At 46.0% G+C, this 19679-nt stretch overlaps 1 protein-coding gene across 3 annotated transcripts in view; it reads left to right on the forward strand.

The window, feature by feature from the left end:
* Positions 1 to 19679, forward strand: part of RREB1 (ras responsive element binding protein 1) — a 127712-nt gene that overhangs the window by 16291 nt on the left and 91742 nt on the right. Inside the window, exon 1 of one of the 3 annotated variants that reach the window (XM_030500900.1) lies at positions 4734 to 4877. The exons of the other annotated variants lie outside the window; for them this stretch is intronic. The gene's annotated coding sequence lies outside the window, so the exon portion shown is untranslated. Of the gene's footprint in view, positions 1 to 4733; positions 4878 to 19679 lie in introns of those variants that run through there. 3 annotated transcript variants of the gene reach the window in all.

The following is a 19679-nucleotide window of genomic DNA, read 5'->3' on the forward strand; positions in this document are numbered from 1 at the left end:
GCGACTTGATTTGTGTTTAGCTGATGAAAAACTTACTCCAACTTGCCAGAACTGAGAACATAGTTGCAAGGGTGGTGCTAGCAATTTCAAACCGTTTGGTTAAAAAAAACCAAAACTCTTTCACAATGAGAACTCAGCTTTATCTAGGTTACTTATTCCTTTATTAAGCTTCTCAAGACTGGTGAAATACTTTAGTTTTAGGAGAAATGAGCCCTGTTCATCATATAGTACTGATTTATAATTAGAATCTTTCAGTATTGCTGTGTATGAAACCATTCTAATAAGCTGTTCAGCACGTAGTGCTGGGCCCTGTGGGCTCTGTGAATTACATAGTGCTTGGAAGTAGCAAGCATATATGTTTGGAAAAAGGAGGCAGGGGCTGTCCTTTTAAAGTGTCAAACTGTGATTGTAGTTCTGATTGTTGAATCTGGAGCTTGTCTTGTATTGCTCTGCTGCTGCTTTACGCATTTAGTATCCTGGATTTAAATTTAGTATCCTGAGGGCCGCGTGAGGACCAAGGAATGGAGTCCTGGCATGGCATAGGCTTTGCAGGTATCTCTCTGCTCTGGGGTGTTAGATCAGGAAAACCTAAAAGCTAAAATAAAGTCATTGCATATGTGTAAGCAGGAGGGTATGTTTAAGTTGCTTTAATTAGAAGTATCTTTTAAACTACCTTTTTTCTTAGGGTATATATCCTAAATATTAAAGATCTTAAATATACTAAAGGTATTCCCTCAAGTGCTAGGCCAAGAAGCTGATAAGGACTGAAAGTTCTGTTTTGGCTGGATCAGTTCTCTGATCTGACTTGCTATGCAGCTGGTTTTGCTGTGCTGGAACAACGAGGCAGTGGAGAAGACATAGCAGAAGAGAACAGGACTTCTGATGGCAATGCAGATAGAACAGATTTTAAAAGCCCTTGCAACCGTCATTAAAAAGACTGATGCTCAGAACATCAAAACCATCACGTCTTTGTAGTGAAGCAGGGGCCAGGAGGAAAAGCAGAAGAAGCAGAATGCCTTTTTGCCAGTCCTTGCAGGGGCCTTGACTCAACCTTGGATGAAGCAGGAGGCACTGCTTGCTGGGATGGATCTTGGAATCCATGCAGCAGTGTTGCTGGGTTGATTAATTCCTGCACACACAGCCTAATCCAAGCTCTGCTCCATGGGTCGGGGAGGTCATTAATAATGTGTGTTCTGTCCTTGTATGTAGGAACTGCATCTGCTGTGTTGTTGGGCTTAGAATCTTTGCTGGCTTGGAGTTGCGATGTTGAAAAACCAGCGCAACCGTTTGTTTTTTTCTTTTGAAGATGCTTCATTTTTAACTTGTATATTCTTATATGCATTCTGGCTTCTAGCTGTGTTGAAGGCTGAGTGAGCCTCCACTCCATGGCTGCTATCAGTTATTGGGTGTCTGTACCATGGTGCTAGTAACTGTAAGAGTGGCAGGCTTATGTTAAAAGAGTCACTTCCCCCTATTTCCACACACCCCCCCGCTTTTGATTTTCCCACTTGCCGCTGTCTTTCAGGTACATGGTGGTGTTTGCCTTCAAAGGTTGTATTTAACACCACTTGTATTTAAGGCTTTCCCCCACTGCCACTTCAAGGCAAGTATTCTTCCAGGTATGTGACTACAAACAATACAAAGGGGAAAATCTCAATGGAGATCTGTGCGAGATGTTTGTTAGCTCTTTGAAGCTGCCTTTTTCTTAAGAGACTTCTGATTTTTAGGTGTTTCCTCCCAGCTTTCCTCTTTCCGCTGTGTCTTTGTCTGGATAACTAAAGAAATTTGTACTGATGTTGAATTAGTGGCTTCAGAATGCTCTCCTGGGCAACCTGAATGTGTGTTTGACATCATAGGATGCACAAGCAGTAAAACCAGCTTGAGGAGGGGGGTTTATCTTTGTTTTCAATAATTTGTTTACCCCCTCACCTCTAGTAGTTAATTCCTGTTGTTGTAGTGTAACTCACTGCCCTTCAGAGATGCTAGTACAAGGATTTGTGGAGTTTCACTGTAAGCCTTTATCTCTAAAATGATCGGGGTAGCCAGTCCTCTTTTCATTGTTTCTGTCTTTCAGCACTCATACCTCACCAACTTTTGTTTTGGTCACTAAAGGGGAAGCAATCATAGGCTTTCTCTGGCATGAGAATAAGCAGCTGAAGGAAGGTGAAGAGGTTCTGGAGAGGTGTTGACCCTCAGTGCAGGCAGCACAAAACTACTCACTGTTCGTGTCAAGAGGCTTGAGAGTTTCAGCTCTGAAGATGGTCTCATCTTCCCACCTTACCACACATTCTTGTCTGCTCTCTGGATGCAAATCTCTTTATTGCATTAGCCCTGCAAAAATTCTGTTGCTTCTGTACATTAGGTCTCCTTTCTGCTCCAAAATCAATTCCCATCTTAAGAGAGTATCTTTCTTAATTACGCTTGATATTGTGTAAGGCGATCATGTTTCATCATGCAGTATTGCGGTCCAGGTCCCGTTCTGGCTGAACAGGTACAAATCTGGTGCAACTTTGCCACTGTAGGTGCAGCGTCTTTTGTGGAAGAAGTCGGTTTAAGTAGCCAGGAGCAGAGTGTCAATCACTGTGCATAGATACCAGCTTAAAGACAGTGATAGTGAAGACTGATGTAGGTTTTACTGGAATGTCCAGACTTCTGTTGTAAGATATGGAACTAAACACATGCTAACGGCCAAGTAGGTACAATAACTGCAACAGCACGTTTCCAAGAAAAAAGTCTTCTTGCAAAGGCACATGGTCTGGGAAGGGGCTTTATGGCATCTGCACACTTAATACGGTCTCTGTCAGTAGTTATCATCAGTTACAATAGTCCATTTGTTTTTAGATTTCTGAAGTTGTTTTTTATAACTCTTTGGGGGAGTAGCACGTAAAACAGGGCAGCATGTAGAAATCTAAAACTCCAGCCAAAAGACACCTCCTTTTTGTGTCTACGTGTTGCAGCTGTCTATCTCTTGGCAGCAGGCAGCCTGTGTAGAATGTGAGGTTTTAGCACTGAAGTGTGGAAGAGCAAATGAAGGAGTTCTGAACTTAAAACATTCTTCTTTTCTAGGGAGTTTTGGTCCTCACCATTGCTTAGTTATTTGGAGACTATTTGTAGGGTGTTGTTTGTTTTTTTTTCTTTCAGTAACTCCTTATATTTACAATATGATAAACTGAGACAGGTCGCTAATTCTTCAATTTTCTCAGTTATTCTGCAGTTGAATTGGATTCAGTTGCATGGATACTCATCTGGGAGGAAATACAAAAAAGAGCATGCATGTAGCTTTGGGGAGGGGGGAAGAGGAGGAAAGGGGAAATTTCAGTTTTTCACCCCAAAATAGACTTTTGTGTAAGCCAAATAAATGTTTTTTTCAGGGATGTCAGCACAGGACATGTTATTTCTGCATAAACTATGGATAGCATCATGACACCTATGGCATAGTTGTACCTTTTCATCTCCCCTTGTTAGACCTAGAAAGGCAGAGGATTTTGCAAAATATGCCAGTGCAGCAGCTTCCCTTTAGCAACTCTACACTATGAGTATTTGCATTTTGGAGTAACTAGATACACACTTTTGTACCATGCAGGCAAACTGACAAGGGAAAGGTGTAATAGCACATTGTGAGGCTTTCCTTTAAAACCTGTATTTTTAAAAGTACATTGTGCATTCAGTTATGGAGATGTTAGAATAGAGGGTGGAAACTGCATCCTCAGCGCTCCGGGGAATGGGATTTGGGTGATGACCTCCATCTCCCTCACTGGCTAAATCCTTGCCTTTTGCCCAGGCTTTTCATTATTCCAGCCTGGTCTGGGATACGTTTTCCTTTTAGCTGAGACACTTGTACTACTGTAGTTGCATCTGTGCTGAGGAGGGTGGGGAAAGCCGGCAGGGGCAGTTCCATACACTGGTAGTACTCCTGCCTTGCTGGCGAGGGCTGGGCTTCTCTGACTTGAAAAGGTATGGGTAGAGTTGCTCAGCTTTTGTGTGCATGGATGAAATCTGACTTTTCATTCCACAGAAGAGGTTAAACTTTCCCAAAATATATTTAAGTGTGTAAAAGCCTGTGGTGCTTCAGCAGGTTTCAGCTTTTCTGTTGTTGTTGTTCCTAAGTTTTGCACAGCTTCCGAGCCCTTGGTCTTCGGGAGGCTGGTATTGAGAGGAGTGGAAATCATCCCGGGGAGAGGAAAAGGACAAGCTAACCTTGGCACCTGGGGCCTGCCTATTATGTTGCACTTCCTCTGCGGGGCGGCGCGGGGCGCGGGGCTGGCCGCAGTGATGTTCTCACAGCAAATGGAGGAAGTTGCTCTAGCAGAAGCAGAGCTTCTGGATCCCCTCTCGCCTGGGGGATGGGGCAGGGTGGTGGAAGAGGAGGGGGGGCAACCAACCACTCTGATCCCTCAGCCTAAGCGCAGAGCTCGACAAACTTTGTGGAGAGCTGAATGCTTCGTTGCGGGCGGGAGGGGTTGGGGAGCAGAGATCGTTTCCTTGCCGGCCGCTGGCAGCGGGGAAGGTACCAGGGCAAGGAAGGAGCCGTGGAAGGATGGAGGGGGGAGGCTGCTCCTCTCCCTGGTTGCTGACTAAACAGTTATGTCAGCTGGCAGTCGGCGCGGCCTGGGGATTTGCGATAGAGCTCCTGGAGGGTGGGGGTGGCTGCGCAGGGGGAAGGGAGGGGAAGGGCTGGCCCTGCCGCAGCAACTGCTGCTCCTCCTGCCTCTCTGCCCCGGGGAGGGCTGGCCGCTGTGCTGCAGCGTGACCCCCGGACGTGGTGGTGGTGATGCCCCAGCGAAGGTGCCTCCCAGCAGCCCCAGCTGGCCGGGAGGCTGGCCTGCGCAGGAGAGCGTTCCCCACTGACTGGTACCCGTGCCATCCTCGCCCGCTGAGTCGGGGCCCTCCTGAGCACGTGCCTCTGCCAAAATAGCTGGAGCCTGTTGCTGGGGCTCCCGTCCGGGCTTGGTGCTGCTTCAGATGCAGGGGGAAAGGGTGGTCCTGCGGGACGGAGCTGCGGTGTGTGTCTCTGTCCCTCTGGCTGGAGCTCGCGTGGTGGAGCAGAGGCAGCAGCGGCCACGGTTGGCCGATGAGCTGCTGCCACAGGTAGAGACTTCCCCGTCTCAGCACGGCCCGGTGCTGTTAGAAAGTAGACAGTGAATTCTGGCTGCCGTTCAAGTTCAGTGTTTCCTTTCTTGGCCTTGAAGGCAGATGGAGCCCAGGGTAGCCCTTACACAGAGCAGGAGGTATTTATAATGATTCTTTCAGGTCGATAATGTTCAAATCCTATTTTTCTGTTCTTCGTGTTTTGTTTTCCATAAACCGTGTACTGTAAAGTTGGAACAGCCTTGGAACAGCTGTGGCTTTTCATCCATGTGCTTCCCTCCCCTCCACCCCCTACTAGGAGTTAAGTGGAGGATGGGTTGCATGTGAATCACCTCCATACCTATTTCACTTCTCCTGTCCCAGCAGTGCAAGACAGGCACTGTCCTGACAGGCAAAAAGGGTGTGTGTCTCAATTGTTTGAGGTCAACTGAGTTAGCTGAACACAATTAAAGAAAAAAAAAAAAAAGTTAAAGCTCTCTTGATGCTCCTTAAGGTACAGCCTGCTGTGTCCGAAGCCATGTTTGTGGGTGTCGAGACCAGTTAATGTGTTAGCCTGCATCTTAATGAACATCAGGATAGATTTTTAGTAATGTTAATCTGACTCAACTGAGCTTCCATGGTTGGAGTCGTGAGTGAACCTGTCTGGCCCACATGGACAATCTTGCTGGAGGCTTTAGCTATCAGGACAGCACCATTCAGTGTTTCTAATGGTCTAATTAAGATGTTTGCCTTCTCTCCCACCCCACCCCCCAAGCTGAGTGCAGTATGAAAGAGGAGTGAAGGCTATAGAAAAATGTTTATATTGCGATGTGGAAATCTACTGATCTTGCCTAGGAGTTGCTTTGTTGTACCTTTGTGCAGCTCTCATCACCTCAGCACAGTTCTCAGCTGGGTGTGTTGTGCCTGGCACTCCTTCACAGCACACCTGGATGCTCTTATGTGCACGAATCAAGCGGTAGCATGGTTTTGTGGGGCCTCTCAGTCCTCTGCCGGGTGGCCTTACAGATGAGCGGGGCAGCTGGACTTCTGTCAGCTTGTTCTCAGCGATGTAGGTGTCTGCTAACTGGTGTGGGAAGGTTATAAAGCACTCAAGTGCCCGAGTGATGCCTCAGTCTCCCTTCTGCTTTAAACACTGCACTTGCGCCTGGCCACAAGAGTGAGTGCCTTGTGGGAGGGTGTTAAAATTGATAAAGCCTGAATCCTTAAACAGCTAGCTTTTTTTTCCTGCTTGTTGCATGTAAAAAGGCCTGTTTGGTGGTGGGTGTTTTGTGAGCAGAGGAAAAAGTCTCCAGGAGATAGGAAGCCACTCTAAAGTTACTGTTAAGCCAGATGTACATCATCTGGCTTTTTTAAAGAAGTCAAGTTGTCTGTTGCTCTGCAAAAACTGACTTATTTTGAAAGGAGAGGAGAATGTGACTGTTTGAGTGCTTAGACATAGGGTCTGAAATGCTCAATAACCACAATTCTCACAAACTTCACAAGGAACGCTTCTGGAAACGGCTCTTGATGTGTTGGGTACAAAGCACTACAAGTGCGGGTAAACAGTTCTTTAAAATATTTTGGCACACTGAGAAAAGTTCAGTGAGTGCTACTTGGAAGCTGAACACTTGACTTTCTGTGGATAAGATCAGTTTAAATAGGTGCGTTTTTCATCCTTCTGTGTGCAGGAGAGAGGGGAACGGGAGGGCAAGTGAAAAAATAAGAGGAAAAGACCTCATTGCTGACTTGGGAGACTTGTTTGACCTTCTGAGCCCTGTGCGCTTGTCTGTGGTTTCCAGCCAAAGGCTCTCACTTTGAGAGTGCCCTGCTTCTCGTGCTGAACTATTTTTTGACGCACTGAATGAATGCAATATGTTAACACTCCTGTAAGTCCCAGAATTGCTTGGCTGCCCCTTGCCCTGCCTGCCTTGCGCTGGCTGAAAAGGTACCATTGTTTGTTCTGCAAACAGTGGGTGATGGTTGTTTCCAAGGTGACTGTGGTGCTGTTGCTGCCCTCTAGTACGAAGGAAAAAATTGGCTTTAAGCACCTGAGAGCATCCCACTGTCACCAAAGAAGGTGGGAGGGAGGAAGGAGCTGTTTGGTAGAGCATTATGGGCTGGGTATTAGAATACAGACATGAGAGAATGTGGGTAAGCTAAGAAAGGCCAATGCATGCATTTGGTTTATGCTACAGAACATTCTTCCTAAATAGTGCATAGGTGAAGCTACTGAAACAGGTGATTATTCCTAAGGATGTGTCTCTGGTGAGGGAAAATTATGGTGAATGTAAGGTTTCGATCACACTGATCAAGTGTTGTAGTTTGAGTTTACAGTAGTAATATTATGCTTTTTTCACTTAATTGAGAGGATGTTTTGAAGACTGCTGAAGCAAGGGTGTATGGGCTTCCAACAAGGAACACCCAGCAGTTCTACTAGACTTGTAGGTTTTCAGATTGTTTTGGAAAACAAGTACTTGGAGAGAAAGTATGCATCCCCCTACCCGAAAGAGAACCCAAATAGTCAGTTCTTTCATTGCTTTTGTGCGTTCTTGGAAGGCCTGTAGTACTCAGAACAGTGACTTATTTTGACGTGTCTAGGTAGATGGATGAGAAGCATTTTTTCAGCCAGAGGAATGTGCTGCCTGCCTGTCTACTGATGCAGCTGTTTTAGGGGGGTGGGGGGGGGTGAGTTTGAAAAGAAAAACAGCCAACACTTTTTTTCAATTGGTCATGGATGCTGCTAGCAGAACTTTGCCTCCCCCTGCATCGGGTTTAGTACAGTTCATACGCAGGTTTCAGTAAACATTAACTACTTTTATCAGGGCTCGCAGCATGCTGAATGGTTAGCAAAGAGCATGTACTGAGAGAGACAGAGAAAACGAACAAGTCCAAGGTCAAAAGGATGGTAGGTTTTCCTTCATTAAAATAAGGGGTGGAGAAGGTTGACAAGACTTTGTGGAAAAAGTAGGCCCATGTGAAAACTGGGGTTCTTAAGCTTTCATCCAGGTGAGAGCACGTGGTGCTACAAAGAGGATGTGCATCCTTAATTTTTCGTCCGCTTTAGTGAGATGACCAGAACACATCAGCCCTCCTCGCGCTCTTGCTCACTGGCAGCATGAACTCCTCATGACTCAGATCAATCGAGAGCAGAGCGTGATCTTTGCTATCGCTTGTCCCATCTTTATACAGGGCTGCTCCTACCCAGCATCCACAAAGCTCCCACTGATTTCAGCAGTGCAGAGCCCAGAACCGTCTGCAAGAGATCACAATGTCCTCCCCTCCCTGCCTGCATGAAGCAATGGTACAAAGCCATCCTGGTTAGGAGGGGTTGGTTAAGGAACTGAGGTTTAGCAGTTTGCCTCACTTTTCTTTCTCTTGGGCGACTTGGATGTTTCTTTATTGCTTTTGAGGGATGCGGTGCTGCTAATTTTTGTGCAAAATGAATTGCTGTAGTGTATTCAAAAATAGTTGATCCGCTTAACAGTGAAGATGAGGTCATTTGCAGGTAAATTGGTTCAATGATTTTTAAGTTTACATGTGGAAAAAAAGCGTTTTGAGAACAGCACGTGACCTGCGCTAATGAAATTTGTTGAAGCATCTGATGCCAGAGTTCAAATTGTAAGTTATTTTTAATTGTGCAAATCTGCATATCCTGTCCCTCCTAGCTCCATTCAAATGATATTTTGCAAAAGAAAAGCAGTAGTGTTCACCTGCATGTTTCCTAGAAAACAGCATCACTGAAAGGTTCTACCTCGCTGGAAAAACACAGATTTACTTAAATGATACATCAAACACAGGAGAAATCCAAACCGTCTGTGGCTGATCTGACAGTAGTTTGAGAAACACCCTCCTCTGCATGCCCCTCAAATAAGAAACGTGTGCGCACAGTTACAAATCTCATCTTTGTGGTGACACAGATGATTCAGTGCAGGAAACTAGAGGAATCTCATTCAGCAGTTAAGCATTTGTGGGGCGGGGGTGTGAGGAGGTCACGGTGTTCAACACACCCGGTTAGAAACCTTCACGCTCCTTTCCCTACTGTGTTCTATACCGATTTAAATCGGCACCGATACTGGAAGCATCAGCGCAAGAGGCTTATCCCATCCTGTTTCTTCCACCTGGATCAGCTGGGAGGTGAGAGAGGAGACGAGCAGGGATTTTGCTGTTGGTCTTGTATTTTAACTACAGCCATTAGCCACCCCAAGTCAAAACCATCCCTTGTCAGGAGGTGCAAGGGATCGCTCAGCTCCTGTGTCCTGCTGGAGCTCAGCTATGGGGTGGCCCGACCAGTGCATGGAGAAAGGCGACCACTAGGGCTGCAGTGATGGCCCGTGCTCTTCCTCCTGCTGTGGCTGCATGGTCCTGGGGGTGGCAGAGGGAGAGGAGCTTCAGATGCAGGCTTGCAATCACAGCTTCTTGGAAGGTGCCACAGTTCATCTAAATATAAAATATGGACTGTGGTTTTGGTCTTAAATATTTGTGGGATTTTACCAAACCACTACAAACAAATAAAAGTAAACATCAGCGAAAAGGGACACGTTTTGGACAGAATTTATTTTTTATTTTTCTTTTGCACAGTGGTGTGTAGACTTCTATTCTGTGACTCAGTCTTCAAGGGAAAGACATTGCCCAAATTGAGAACTTCTTTGTTTGTCTCTTATTCACAAACTTCCCAAAGAGCTTTATTTTAAAGTTTTTTGGGAGGCTGGGGTGTAATTTCCTTCTTAACTCTGATGTTCTCCCACAGCTTCCCAGGTGTTTTTGCCTTCTCCAGATTTAAAACAAAAACAAACAAACAAAACTGCCTTTCCTAATAAGTCGACTGTGTTGTAAAGCCTTTGTAAAGTCTATGGAGGGAAACAAAATCATGCGTGTCACTCAGATTTTAAAATACATTCACTTTGTATTAAGGGCAAGTTTAATGGGAGCATGTACAAAACATTTATGTGTATGTGTAAACTTTTGCCTTGCCTGGAAACTGACCAAGGAATAAAGTCAGAAAGACAATTTTTAGGTTGCTTTGAAGCCACTGCAAAAGCATTTGGAGTTTTGTGTTTGCTGTAGGTCTCTGACTGATAACCGGCGCTAATGAAGCGGCTTTTCCATACAGTTGTATTGAAACTATTTATGCAAATACAGCGCAAACTTTATTGCAGAAGCAATCATTTACAGTGCACAGCTGGTAAACAAAAACATTACCATTCATTCTTCAGTGCCTCAACAGCTTCTGCTTGGTTCTCCCTGCGGTAGCTGGCTGTGCGTGCTCCCAGCGTTTATTCCTCGACTCCAGGAGTGCTCTACTAACACTGAGGTGCAGGAATGGCACTCTTTCTTGTACTGTCAGTCTGTGAGACCGCAGTCCTGTTCCCCTCCGAAATTGCTTCATAAAAGGTTCCTAGAGGACCTTTAGGTGCACTGTGGGCGGGAAGAATTACATGCATCCCTCTTTTAGAGACCCTTGCAGAGGCTTCAGTGCAACAGTACTCTCTTCAATCTCAAACGCACAAAGTCTTTTGATAATATATTGAAGGGACTTGTTCTGTCAACCATTACCCAAAATTTCTGTCCTTCTGTCCTCCTTCAGTTGGGCTCCTCCTGGCTGGGGAGGACAGTCTCATTGCTCCAAACTATCGTGGTCAGGTTTGGGAAGGCAGGATGTGAGAGACCTCTGTGCCACATGAACGCCAGGAGAAAACGAGGTGCATCTCCCACCACAGCCTTTGGGCAGCGCGGAGTGGTTGGGGAGTCTTGGTTCTTACTTCCTATCAGCATGCAGGTGGGTCTTAATTTGTTTCTCCTCTTACAGAAGCTTTCACTGGCTCTCCCACTGAACTTCAGTTACAGTGTGTGATTTGGGTTTTTTCGGGGTTTTAATAACTGAGCTCAGTAGAACAGAGCAGGTGATGGGTATTCATTAGTAAGCCATGCTGCTTGGCAGCCATTTAGAAGCACTTTTGCGTCGACTTCCATGGGTGTCCTCTCTGTCTTGGGGACAAGCAGGTTTGGCTTCAGCCATGCAGATGCTGGATGTGTTTTGGGGCAGGCAGCAGTGCCTGGCACTTCAGCTTCAGGAGCCAGAGCTCCCTAGGCTGAGAGCAGACTGTATGGCATGCTCCCATCCTGCAGCATCCATAGACCTGTCTGGGCCCACCAGTGCGGGGTGCTGGCCAGACTAACCATCTAGATGGGCTACACATGGGCTGGTGGCCATGAGCCGACCATCCCCAGCGCAAGGTGGCAATGGAGTCTGGGGTGGCGGCCTGGCGCACACCACAGCCACTGCTCTGCCCGGCTGAAAAGCCTGGATTGTCTCAGTCCTGCAGCTCTCGTGCAGGGTCTTAGATTCAAAGCACTAATGACTTCCTCGTTGGGACCCAGACTCTTTAAATTTTTATTAAAGGGATTGTCTGTGCTGACATTTAGCTAGCACCAGATGTTGGCTTTGAGTTACCAGTGTGGAGGTGGCATAGCTAATAAAGGCAAGGGTAAGAAACTTGTGAGAAACTGCCTGTCAGATGCAGCTTTGTGTGCTGCAGCCTGTGTGATGTCTGTCGCTTCTCCATGGGCCAGTGTTCTGTAAGAAAGCTTTTTTCTTTCCTCCTTCTTCTTTTTCTTCTATACTCTTGACTGGCCAAGTGTTTTCCAACACATGTCTTTTTCAGGTGGCCTCGCTCTTTTGTTAGAGACTAGCTAATGCAAAGGGAACCGAGTGGCAGATTTGGGGGGGTTTCCCTTATATTTTGGTATTTCTTCTGTACATAACTTTCCTGTAGATCATACTTCTCCCCCTCAACCTCTTTTGGCCATACCCTCCCTCAGAAAATGTCAGCAAGCGATTGTTTCCTCTGCAGAACTGTGAGCCCCTAGACAGAGGCTTTTCCAGTTTTATGAATGCACCATTTGTTGCTGAGGGCACAACTGTTCGATATAACTGGCTGCATCCCACTCTGCTTGGGACCAGCATGCACTACAGCCAGGCTATGCATAAACCAGATTTTTGTATTAAATGGCACCATTTTGTCCACAGCAGCAGTCTGTCTGTCTTTTGTGTGTGCGCGCATGTGAGACTTGCAGTTTTCAGATGCAGAATATATAAAGAACAGCAGTTCTGCAGACATACACGTTACTCAGTGAGCGTACCGTGCTGTTTTAGAGTTTATTTTTCTTAGGGAGCTCCTGACGAGTGATACTTCTTCATTATCCTGTGTAGGCGGGCTGAGGCAAAAGCACACTTGAAAATATTTTATAAAATGGATGCATGGTGTAACACTACAAATGTAGTAGTCTTATTGGGGACATACTCAATTATAACTTAACTGAAAATATATGTATCACTTCGAAAGTGTATGTTTTTATGTTTTATGTATGTCATCAACCCACTGAATCTCTCCCCCCTCTTTTCCTGTTAAGTGCCACAGGGCTGGAGGCTGTATAGATGTAACCACTTAAAGATGCGCTGTGCTTTACATTCTTGACTATGTCTAGGACATGTCATCTGATGTCAGACCTGCAGCCGGAGGGGCCACATGGCCATCGAGCATGGCTCCCATCCTACTTGAGATGCGGTCCAGTGTTTCCCAGTGCAGGTTTCTACAGCGCACACACATCTGTGATGCTTGGGTTATACTTGAACTAACACAACTCAGGCCTTATAGCAGAGTGGGAGGTGTGTGAGGAGGGGGCCGAGGCGCAGTTGGGGTTAGTGGGTACCATGCTGTTTGCATGTTGTTTCTCTGTCGTTTACCCCTTGGCCGTGAGTAGCAGCTTTTGGAAAGTGCCGTCCACACTGTCAGTTACGTGAGCGCAAGCTGTGGAACAGGGAGATTGCATGAGGCTCTGGTCCCAGCAAATGAATCACAGCTTAGGCTCTTAGTCCACGCTGCCTGTCTCACTTGTCTCAATGCCAGGAGTTTCTCCTCAGAAGCACAGTGGACTCTTTTCCCCATCTCTTCTCTCTCACACCTATTGAGTCCCCCCCAAGCAAATGAGAACACTTCCCAAGCAAACCCACCAGCTTAGAAATTGCCCACTCATGTTTCAGTAAAACCATTTTCTGTGCTCCATCATCACTGTGTTTAAGAAATGGGGGATACTGGGAGCGCCTCTAATTTTCCCTCTTTAAAGAAGGTGGTACTGAGTGGGGAAGATGAGGGTTCTCTACCTCACCCTGTTTTGGATACCTGAATGAGCCTGAGCATCAGGCAGACTTGCCTGAAATGTAATAATCCATATACCAAAAAGAAGGAATAAAAAAAGTCCAGCTTTTCAGCCTTTCTGTGGAGGTTCTGCCCCCAACTCACCCTGTTCCTTCATATATTCACTGCCCACATAATGTTACCCGTGGGATGAGGGTGGGAGGGGGAAGCTTGTTCTCTTTCATGTGACTGCAGCACAGTTAATAATTGTGCCAGACTTCAGGCGCTCGCATGACCAAAGGGATTGATTCGATTCCGAACTGGACAGAAGTTTTTCAGGCACATCTTTGTGCCTCGGCATCCCAGCAGAGTCAGAGAAGGAGCTAGATCTGCTTTCTCCGTAATTGCTCATTTGTTGTGAGCTGGCTAGCATATAGCACGGTAGACAAAGGCTGCGCTGGCCTGAAAAGCCCCCAAAGAAATGCCAGTCTAGTAAATACATCTGTAAAACGGTGTTCAAGTTACAGACCGCATGCGTCTCACGTGCTCTCGCTTGCTCCATCGCTCCCCCCGCTGCCTTAAAACAGGGATGGCAAAATAGTTTGATAAAATGCATCAAGTGCTAAACTGTTGATATGATTTTTCTCAAGCATATGTTTCCAACACTTTAATCTTTTATGGACTGCATACTTGCTGTGGGAGTGGAAGGGGATGTTGCAGGCTTACTTTCAGTGTACTTGGAAATCTTTCCCACAGCATGAAAACCCCCCAGAAAACATGTGAAATGATGTCCTGGAAACCAGGAAGTTTCTGATGCCTAGCCCTCAGTGCTCTGAGGGATTTACTGTGCTCTGGAGGTCGTGTAATAGCTTTTCTTCTTTGTTGGTTTCTCTAAGTTTATTTTACATGTGATGGGTATGTGTGTGTCGCTGAGCTTTTAGGGGTCCTTGTTTCTGTAGCATGGTTTTGCCCCTGGTTCTTTTGTAGCAGCACTCTCGTGATTAATATGTCTGCTGCTTAAAATGGCTACTGAACCACCACCAAGTTCTTCCCACTGGTTACCAACTGCTTAACTCCTGTCAGAACCCACCCCGCACAGCTTTGAGTTGATGCTTTTGTTGCTTAGCAGGTATATTTCTGATCTTTGAGCTATCCATTAACCCTGTGAATACTGTACACAATGAAGACATGAATCTGCTGTGGTGCTGATGGTATGTCCTGATGCTGTGACCACTGCTGCTGCTCCCACATTGCACTCTGGTTAGATTAGCATGGCATGCAGTCTTCTGGGTGTGTGGTTCTGGGTTTGGGCTTTTTACTTTGTTTTCCCACCCCTTTACCACTTTGTGTAGTTTTGGGGTTTTTTTTTGAGGAGCTGCAGAAATTGGTAATGTAGAAGAGCAGCGACAGAGGCAGGAAGTCTGGCACTTGAGGGCTGGTGGTCCTGGTGAGTTGGTAAGGAAGATCCAGTGCGCTACAGAAATTGTACATCCAGTTTCAGTCTGTGATGGACTCTTCTGGCATCTCCTTTCCGTGTGCCTATGTTTGTGCTGGAGTGCGATGGAGCATGAAAGGAGTCAGAGAAGAGAAGGGCTGGAGCTTGGGTCTGGTTGCCAGAAAAATTAAAACAACCAAAAAACTCGACCAAAAGGAGAGTTAACCGGAGCATACCGCAAAACAGGTTAGGCAGGACGCTGAACCCAGATAAGAGCCTTCTCCGTGCTTTAAGGCATCTTCAGTACACCCTCCTCCCTCTACCCTTTCAGGGTTTCCCCCCATTCCTCCCCACTATGAAGTAGCCCTGTGCTGACTGGGTTTGAAAGGGGGGCAGGAGGATGGTTGCAGCTCTTGCTTGCCTGCTGCCAGCTGTTTCTTAAGACATAGAGGGTGCACTTGTCCGTGCCCGTCATCCCGTCGCAGAGGCAGCACTCTGTGGCATGTGCCCGTGTGCGCGCCTTCGTGCCCTCCGCTGGGTTGCCTTGCGAACAGTCCCATCCCCGGAAAGTAGCGGGGGAGGAAGAGCAGCAAGGAGACAGGGAATGCTGGCGGGTGGAGCTTGGAGGGCTGATCCTCCACATAGTTAATCATTATTTGCAGCATAACCTGTTCCTGTTTTCTAGAGGTTTCACTGGCACCCGCAGCGAGCAGCGTATGAGGAGTATGTATGTGACAAGCTGCTTTCCAAGCAGGATGGTTTGCCTTGCAGCAGGAAGCCCAGTGTCTTAATACAAGACATCGTTTCTTCTGTAACATGTTTATGCCCAATCCTTCAGTAAACATACCATATATAGTCCGGTTCGTGCTCACTATAACACCCTGCTGCAAGGCGACTTTGCTAGTACCACACAGATTCCTTAGCTCCTGGTAACCGGCTGACAAATAGGATGTTGCCATATGTAACATAAATATTCCACACAACTGGGGTCTTTTACACTCCTGCTCATAATGCATAAAGCACGTGTTTCTGATCATGACAGTCTTAAGTCTGGCACTTTGAAAAATGAGGAGTTTTCTACAAAACAAGGTGCCTTACCAAATGATGGACCAGGTCCCACGTGTGCATTTTTGTAGCAGAATAAGGATTCCACTCTTTCCATAAACAACAGAAGAAGCTCGCATCTATGCATCGGTGTTTCAGGGACTTATTTTTTTCCTTCTTTTTTCTCCTCTCTATACTTCTAATGCCAGTTGCCTCTGAGGTGATGGGTCCCAAGCTAGAGCTATGATTCACTGGGAACTTTCTTTTTTCGTCTAGCATCTTTTGTAGAATTTCTCCGTTTCCTGTTTCTCTGCCTGCTTTTTGTTTATCCCATGCTGGCAGGGTGCTGAGCACGGCAGAGGATGTGAAGAGCAGCACTGCGGCTGGATTCACAGCTTTCTTAATCAGCTGTTACATATGGTTTGCCTTCAGCTTCTTTCTTTCTTTCTTTCATCTCACATCATGAAATGACTTCAGTAACATTCTGATTCTTTCATAGAGATTCCTTCACAGATTCTGTGCTAGCAGAAGTGGCTTGGGAAAAGGAGATGGAGCCTGTCTGCCTAGACTAGGGTGGGGTATTCTTGCCTTTTTTTTGCCTTCTACTTCTTGCCCGGTTCCTTGGTGTGTGAGAAGACAGCGCGGTGGTGTGGACCCCAGAGAACCTTGCACAGAGCTTTCTGGCTGTCTGCTTGGTGATGGCTGTTGGCACCTGGGTCCAGCAATTTGACGACTGGCAATGACTCCTGTACCACTAAGGCAGCTGCTTAACCAGAGAGGGTGCTGGTTAGATGCAGATCCATACAGGTGGATTTTCCTTTCGCGGCCTGCTCCTTAGTTAGGCAATGCTTCCCTAAGGGGAGACTTTGCAGGGGGAAATGTTTGGGCGTTACGTAAATGGTCAGGACATGCGTTTCTCTGACTTGTCTCTCATTGGCCTCGTCAGAGTGAATTATGTCTGACTGCTTGGCAGTTACTTGGACCATCCTTCCCATTTCCTAAGCTGATAAGCCCCTCACTGTCTGCCTCAATCAGGCTTCTTTGTTTGAGAAGTTACTAATGCTGCAGCAGAACAGAATAACTACTTTCCTATGTACTGTAACCAAGTGAGGTGCTCTGATCACTAAGTCTGTGAAGATTCATCATATTTCTTCAGCAAAATCCTTTCACGAGACTTACTTGTACCGTAACACCAGTAGCAGTCGGCAGGCACCGAAAAGTAGGTGTATTTAATAGACACCTCATCCCTTTTTGAAAGAATAGCATTTGTGTTTAAGTTATCCTGTGAGCAGCTTTATTCTGGCAGATCCTTGTAGCTGTGCGGAGTACCACGGGTGTCTGTAGTTGTCTGTCCATCAGGCTTGGGTCTCAGAAATGGCTCCCTTTTACCACAAAGCCTTCAGACTGGAACTGTCTTTCTTGATGTGTCTGGACGGTGCCTAGCTTAAAGTGGGTGTTGCCAGAAGGTGAGTAATAAATGATGATTAATCGTCTCTGAGCTATGGATGAGTTTGTGTGAAAAAGCACTTGGCTAAAGGCTGTGCTTCAACAAGCTCATCAAAATTAACCACGCAGGAGACAGTAGTGCAGCATCCTAAAGGCCTGATTCTCCTGTCTCTTGTCTGGTTGTTTTGACTTCTGTGGATTTACTACATCTGGTTGGTGGAGAAACATGGGTTCCTTTGTCTCCAGTGTTAAATGGTATCAGTATTAGAGATTGCAAATGGGCTGAGTGATACAGAATTGTATGCACTAAAAGTAAACACCCTTTTGTTAGATTGCTCAGTAATCTTTTTAATGCAAAGGTGTGGTTATGAACCTTGAAGGTATGCATCCTCGTGTTTGTACCACTGAGTCTATGATACGAATGCATACGCAAGATGCAAAGGTACCGATTCCTGTGTTAATTATATCTTGAGGTTGAAAAGTAGTTTTATTCCACCACTTGCCCTTTGCTGTCAAATCTGTGAATAAATAGAAGTAGAAAACCTAAAGCCATAGTGATTTTTAGAATCGTTTACACTCTGAGTTTGCATACTGATTTGAGCAATGCATTGCATTTGTTTGATCATACAGTTATTTCTAAAACCTTTTGAAAAGTAGGGTTCGTCACAGAAATCTTCCTTCTCTCCTCATCCTTAAACTATTCCTGGCAGCTTTCAGGGCCCTGAGCACACACAGCGAGTATTGGAGGGTTTTCTCTTTGCACAAAAATAGGAAGGACTCAGCTTTTTTGTTCTTAGAAAGCTTTCCAAATGAAGTTTGTCTTGACTTAGGCATGGAGGATGTAAACTATGCAAAGAAAATAAATGCACATTACGTTGTGAGCCTACATTTGTAGGTACACTCCAACCTTGGGAAGTGACCACAAGTTTATTTTTCGTTGTATCTCCAAGTTGGTTTTGTTGAGCCCCACAACGTCTGTGGCATCACTGGAGGAGAAGCAGAGAACGTGGATGCTGTTGAGTTCAAGTGGCTGTTAGTGGTGTTCAGCCGTTATTTGTTTGTTACGTCTGAGAGACAGAAGAACTCAGGTGAGGTGAACACGGGCCTGGTTGGTAGGGCAGGGTCTGGCTGAGAGGCTGAGGTAGGCAACCACCACTGGTGGCTGGATTGCTGTTTCTTCCTCCTGAGGACTTGTCGGCAGTCATCAGACCCCAGACAGCTAGCTGATGGCCTTTCATAGTCTACCTTATTTTATTAGCATTGTTATTGCCTGACGATCAAGGTGATGGGCAGAGAATTTGCATTTAGATTTTAAAGTTTCTAGAAAAATGTTTGTACTCCATATCTTGTATGAACCTTACCCAAACTGGTTCAAGACCAGCTAGCAGCCACTGATGCAAAGGCCTTGCCATCTACCGTGGGATCAGTGAGCTTCAGCCTTTCTGAGTGGAGGTGATGAGTGAAGAGGGGGAGGAGCTGTCTGTGACTTAAAGGAAGAGTTGAAAAGGAAAAACTGGAAAAAAAGCAACTACTCACTAGGAACTTCTTGGAAAGAAACATGCTGTGTATGTAGTAGTTAATGTGAATTGCGCTCTGCATGCATGGTAGCGCTCTTACGTGGCTTATGGGAGAGCAACTTGGTAGGCTGCAGTGGAGTCTTAGCAACTGTGAATGGAGGAAAGCAGGAAGCAGCCTGGCTTTCCTGGAAGAGGTAGGGGAACATCAGGGATGGAGAAGTTTAGGAAGTGTTTAGCCTCAAAATTAGGGCAACTAGAAAATGAATTAAGTGCTGGGCCCGTAGCAATCTGTGTGTTCGTGTATGTATAGGACCTTAAGCACAGAAAGGTTTGGGGTGAGTCTGGAAAGGGTCCATGTTTAAGGAATGTAGTTCTTCTGGCTTCCGAGATAGCTTTTTGTGTAGACAGCATGGAAAACAATTACAAAAACAAGTATTGCAAGACACTTAATGAGATGGGAAACTGGCAGTGCTAAGGCTGTGGTTCTTGAGCTTGAGTGATTGTGAGAGAATTGCAGTTTTTTGATGCTTTCTTTTTCCAAGCAGTTTCTTACTTGTGAACAACCACGAGTGGAGTTTATCCTCCGGGCTTAGAGTCAGTAACCCCAAAAATGCATTGAAAATCTCTCCTGAGTTTTGAAATGAGGGGCTATGACAGCAACTGGACTCGAGGAAGAAGATACTCGTTTAATGCTGGCAATTCCACCAGCGTAGTCTGAGACTTGGTCTGCTGAGATGTCAAACTGTCTGCTTCTACCATTTTGGAGCAGGGGTTACTGGACCTGAGCAGACCAGTTTTTAGGGAACTTAGTCAGCTTCCTAATTTCCAGGTATAGTGAGAGAGTCATCAGGGTCAGAAAAGCAGGGAGAACATCAGTAGGTTCCCCTGCATGAAAGAAGTTGAGCTGCCAGGGGGGTTTTTCAATTGGAGATCACCAGGCAGCTTTATTACAGGTCCGTCCTTCTCTGGCAGGCAGCTCTACCAAGCTTTGACTACTTGTGCTGAAACACTACATGTCAGGTGTTTAGCTTCAGG

The sequence above is a fragment of the Strigops habroptila genome, chromosome 1 (genome assembly GCF_004027225.2).
Source record: "Strigops habroptila isolate Jane chromosome 1, bStrHab1.2.pri, whole genome shotgun sequence".
Taxonomy (NCBI): Eukaryota; Metazoa; Chordata; class Aves; order Psittaciformes; family Psittacidae; genus Strigops; species Strigops habroptila.